Raw genomic sequence first — 6,000 nt, forward strand, 5'->3', positions numbered from 1 at the left:
CCTATCATAGACCGGTATGCCTTTTGATCAACGGACTTACCTCCTTTGTTGAGGTCGACATGTCCGTCGGTTCCCATAGGTGTCTTCGCGGGCTTAGCGTCCTTCATCCCAAACCGCTTAAGAAGATCTTGAGTGTACTTCGTTTGGGAGATGAAGGTGTCATCCTTGAGTTGCTTCACTTGGAACCCAAGGAAGTAGTTCAACTCGCCCATCATTGCATCTCAAACTTTTGAGTCATCACCTTGCTAAACTCCTCACAAGACTTTTGATTAGTAGAACCAAATATTATGTCATCGACATAAATTTGGCACACAAAAAGATCACTGTTACAAGTCTTAGTGAAAAGAGTGGGATCGGCTTTCCCAACCTTGAAAGAATTAGCAATTAAGAAATCTCTAAGGCATTCATACCATGCTCTTAGGGCTTGCTTAAGTCCATAGAGCGCCTTAGAGAGCTTACACACATGGTCGAGGTACCTATCATCCTCAAAGCCAGGGGGTTGTTCCACATATACCTCCTCCTTTATTGGCTTGTTGAGGAAAGCGCTCTTCACATCCATTTGAAACAACCTGAAAGAGTGGTGAGCGGCATAGGCTAATAATATTCTAATGGACTCTAGCCTAGCCACAGGAGCAAAAGTCTCCTCGAAATCCAAACCTATGACTTGGGCATAACCTTTTGCCACAAGTCGAGCCTTGTTCCTTGTCACCACCCCGTGCTCGTCTTGCTTGTTGCGGAACACCCACTTGGTTCCCACAACGTTTTGCTTTGGACGTGGCACCAAGCTCCAAACTTCATTCCTCTTGAAGTTGTTGAGCTCTTCCTGCATGGCCAACACCTAGTCCGGATCTTGAAAGGCCTCTTCTACCCTGAAAGGCTCAATAGAAGAGACAAACAAGTAATGCTCACAAAAATTAGCTAATCTTGAGCGAGTAGTTACTCCCTTGCTTATGTCACGCAGAATCTGATCGACGGGGTGATTCCTTTGAATTGTCGCTCGGACTTGAGTTGGAGGGGCAAGTGGTGCTTCTTCCTCCATAACTTGTTCTTCTTGTGCTCCCCCTTGATCACACACCTCTTCTTGATAACCTGTTCATCATCTTGAGTTGGGAGATGCACCATCATTGAGGAAGAAGGTTGATGTTGCTCTTGTTGTTCCTGTGGTCGCACATCTCCAATAGCCACGATGTGTATTGCGGCCGTTGGAACATCATCTTCATCTATATCATCAAGATCAACTTGCTCTCTTGGAGAGCCATTAGTCTCATCAAATACAACATCGCTAGAGACTTCAACCAAACCCGATGATTTGTTGAAGACTCTATACGCCTTTGTATTTGAGTCATATCCTAGTAAAAACCCTTCTATAGCTTTGGGAGCAAATTTGGAATGTCTACCTTTCTTCACCAAAATGTAGCATTTGCTCCCAAATACACGAAAGTAAGATACATTGGGTTTGTTACCAGTAAGGAGTTCGTAGGAGGTCTTCTTGAGGAGACGATGCATATAGAGCCGGTTTATGGTGTGGCAAGCTATGTTCACAGCTTCCGACCAAAACCGCTCGGGCGTCTTGAACTCTCCAAGCATCGTCCTCGCCATGTCGATAAGCGTCCTGTTCTTCCTCTCTACCACACTGTTTTGTTATAGTGTGTAGGGAGCGAAGAACTCATGCTTGACACCTTCCTCCTCAAGATACTCCTCAACTTGTAAGTTCTTGAACTCGGACCCATTGTCGTTCCTTATCTTTTTCACCTTGAGCTCAAATTCATTTTGAGCCCTCCTTAGAAAGCGCTTTAGGGTCCCTTGGGTTTCTGATTTATCCTGCAAAAAGAACACCCAAGTGAAGCAGGAAAAGTCATCTACAATTACAAGACCATACTTACTTCCCCGATGCTAAGGTAGGCGACGGGTCCGAAGAGGTCCATGTGGAGAAGCTCCAGTTGTCTTGACGTTGTCATCACATTCTTGCTGTGATGAGTGCTTCCCACCTGTTTCCCTGCCTAACAAGTTGCACAAGGTCTATCTTTTTCGAAGCAAACATTGGTTAGTCCTAACACATGTTCTCCCTTTAGAAGTTTATGAAGGTTCTTCATCCCAACATATGCTAGACGGCGATGCCACAGCCAGCCCATACTAGTCTTAGCTATTAAGCATGCATCTAGATCGGCCTCCTCTTTCGAAAAATCAACTAAGTAGAGTTTGCCGTCTAATACACCCTTAAAAGCTAATGAACCATCACTCCTTCTAAAGACAGAAACATCAACATTTGTAAACAAACAATTGTAGCCCATGTGGCACAATTGACTTACAGACAGGAGATTATACCCTAATGACTCTACTAAGAATACATTTGAAATAGAGTGCTCGCTTGTGATGGCTATCTTTCCCAAACCTTTAACCTTGCCTTGGTTCCCATCTCCAAAAATAATCGTATCCTGGGAATCCTGGTTCTTGACATAGGAGGTGAACATCTTCTTCTCCCCCGTCATGTGGTTTATGCATCCGCTGTCGATAATCCAGCTTGAGCCCCCGGATGCATAAACCTGCAAGGCAATTTACACTTGGGTTTTAGGTACCCAACTCTTGTTGGGTCCTACAAGGTTAGTCACAATAGCCTTTGGAACCCAAATGCAAGTCTTGTCTCCCTTGCATTTGGATCCCAATTTCCTAGCCACTACTTTTGCATTCTTACACAAAAGCGCAAATGAAGTATTGCAAGCATGGTAAATGGTAGAAGGTTCATTACATACTCTCCTAGGAACATGATGCACAACATTAATTTTCCTAGGCCTACCCTGCACAAAAGTAGAGCTAGAGGCAAACATAGCATGTGAATCATGATCATAACTCCTATGAGCATTCCTAGAATATCTTCTATCATTATAAATGAAAGCATGATTCCTTTGAGTAATACTAGCCATAGGAGCCTTCCCTTTCTCCTTGTTGAGAACGGGAGCCTTTTGGCTTGTTAAGTTCTTGGTTTCCTTTTGAAAACCAAATCCATCCTTAATAGAGGGGTGTCTACCCATGGTGTAGGCATCCCTAGCAAATTTTAATTGATCAAAATTAATTTTGCAAGTCTTAAGTTGAGCATTAAGACTTGCCACCTCATCATTTAATTTGGTAATAGACATAAGGTGTTCATTACAAGCATCAACATCAAAATCCTTACATCTATTACATATTACTAACATGCTCTACACATGAACTAGATTTATTTGCTTCCTCTAGCTTAGCATTTAAATCATCATTTACACTCTTTAAGCTAGACACAGTTTCATGGCAAGCAGATAATTCAGAAGATAACATTTCATTCCTTTTAATTTCTAAAGCAAGAGATTTTTGCACACTAACAAACTTATCATGCTCTTCATACAAAATATCCTCTTGTTTTTCTAAAAGTCTATCCTTTTCATTTAAAGCATCAATTAGTTCATTAATCTTTTCTACTTTAGCTCTATCTAATCCTTTGAACAAGCTAGAGTAATCTACTTCACATCACTAGAATCCTCATCACTAGAAGTAGAGTACTTGGGAGAATCTCGAACACTCACCTTCTTTTCCTTGGCCATGAGGCAGGTGTGGCGTTCGTTGGGGAAGAGCGAAGATTTGTTGAAGGCTAAGGCTGCCAGTCCTTCATCGTCGGAGTCGGATGAAGAGCAGTCCGAATCCCATTCTTTACCAAGGTGCGCCTCGCCCTTTGCCTTCTTATAGACCTTCTTCTTCTCCCTCTTCCCGTGCTTTTCTTGTTCCTGGTCATCATTATTATCGGGGCATTGTGCTATGAAGTGACCAGTCTTACCACATCTGAAGCAGGAGCGCTTTCCCTTTGCTTTGTTCTTGTTGGGGTACTCCTTGCGTCCTTTCAAAGCGGTCTTGAAGCACTTGATGATAAGCGCCATCTCATCTTCATTGAGGCCCGCGACCTCCACTTGTGCCACCTTGCTTGGTAGCGTCTCCCTGCTGCTAGTAGCCTTAAGTGCCACATGTTGAGGCTCGTAGACCGGGAGTGGACCATTTAGTGCATCGTCCACATATCGAGCCTCCTTCACCATCATGCGCCCGCTCACAAACTTCCCAAGAATCTCCTTGGGCGTCATCTTGGTGTACCTGGGATTCTCACGAATAAGGTTGACAAGATGGGGGTCAATTACGGTAAATGACCTTAGCATTAGTCGGACGACGTCGTGATCCGTCCATCTTGTACTTCCATAGCTTCTAATCTTGTTGACCAGGGTCTTGAGCCTGTTGTATGTTTGAGTTGGCTCCTCTCCCTGATCATGGCAAACCTCCCTAGCTCGCCTTCCACCAGTTCCATCTTTGTGATCATGGTGGCATCATTTCCCTCATGTGAGATTTTGAGGGTATACCAGATTTGCTTGGCGTTGTCCAAGCCGCTAACTTTGTTATATTCATCCCTGCACAAAGATGCTAGCAAAATAGTGGTAGCTTGTGCATTCTTATGAATTTGTTCATTAATTATCACAGGATTATCCGTACTATCAAAGTGCATTCCATTTTCCACTATTTCCCAAATGCTAGGATGGAGAGAAAATAGATGACTACGCATTTTATGACTCCAAAATGAGTAATCCTCTCCATCAAAGTGTGGGGGTTTTCCAAGAGGAATAGAAAGTAAATGAGCATTTGAATTGTACGGAATGCGGGAATAATCAAAGGAATAGTTTTGATTAACTGTCTTTTTCTTTGACGAAGAGTCGTCATCGTCGTCGTCTCTTGGTGAAGAAGAAGATTCATCGTTGTCGTAGTAGACGATCTTCTTGATGCGCCTCTTCTTCTTCCCGTCCTTCTTCTTATGACTTGAGCCAGAGTCAGTGGGTTTGTCGTCCCTTGGCTCGTTGAAGAAGGACTCCTTCTCCTTGTCGTTGACCACCATCCCCTTTCCCTTAGGATCCATCTCTTCGGGCGATTAGTCCCTTAGATGAAGAGAACAGCTCCGATACCAAATGAGAGCACCTAGAGGGGGGGTGAATAGGTGATCCTGTAAAATTCAACACTAATAGCCACAAAACTTTGTTATGTAAGTTAGAACGGCTAAGTAGCTTGAAACGAGTTCTTGCAAACACAGATAATCCAAGGTAAAGCACACAAGAGACACACGATTTTTATCCCGTGGTTCGGCCAAGTAACACTTGCCTACTTCCACGTTGTGGCGTCCCAATGGACGAGGGTTGCACTCAACCCCTTTCAAGTGATCCGATGATCAACTTGAATACCATGATTTTTCCTTTCTTTATCTTTCTCCCGTTTGCGAGGAATCTCCACAACTTGGAGCCTCTCGCCCTTTCAATGAAGATCACAAAAGATGTACAAAATTAAGGGAGGGGAGAGCAACACACACAAGACTCAAAACACAGCACACTCACGCACACAAGTCACAACTTGAGCTCAAAACACAACTCTCGGAGTTCACAACTCAAATGGAGCTCAAGTCACTATCTCAAAGAATCAAATGCGTGAAGTTGAAGTCTTGGAGGCTTAGAATGTTTCTTGAATGCTTGGGTATCTTCTCCATGCGCCTAGGAGTCCCTTTTATAGCCCCAAGGCAGCTAGGAGCCGTTGGAGGCCAACAAGGAAGGCCAAAGTTGCCTTCTGTCGGGTGGTGCACCGGACAGTCCGATGCACCACCGGACAGTCACTGTAGACGGTCCAGTGCGGATCTGTTTCCTTTTCTAGCGCAGATGACTGTTGCAGCGCCATGGCAGTTGGCGCACCGGATAGTCCGGTGCCCCCTGCCGACTGTTGCCGCGGGCCACGCGTCGCCTGCGGATTGCGCGGCCGACCGTTGCGCTTACGACCGTTGGCTCACCGGACGGTCCGGTGCACCACCGGACAGTCCGATGAATTATAGCCGTACGTCGCCAAATTCTCCCGAGAGCGGCCTGTTCACCGGAGGCTAGCCTGGCGCACCGGACACTGTCTGACGCACCACCGGACAGTCCAGTGTGCCAAGCCGAGCAGGACTTTGGCTATACCAAG

Source organism: Zea mays, chromosome 2 (assembly GCF_902167145.1).
Source record: "Zea mays cultivar B73 chromosome 2, Zm-B73-REFERENCE-NAM-5.0, whole genome shotgun sequence".
Lineage (NCBI taxonomy): Eukaryota > Viridiplantae > Streptophyta > Magnoliopsida > Poales > Poaceae > Zea > Zea mays.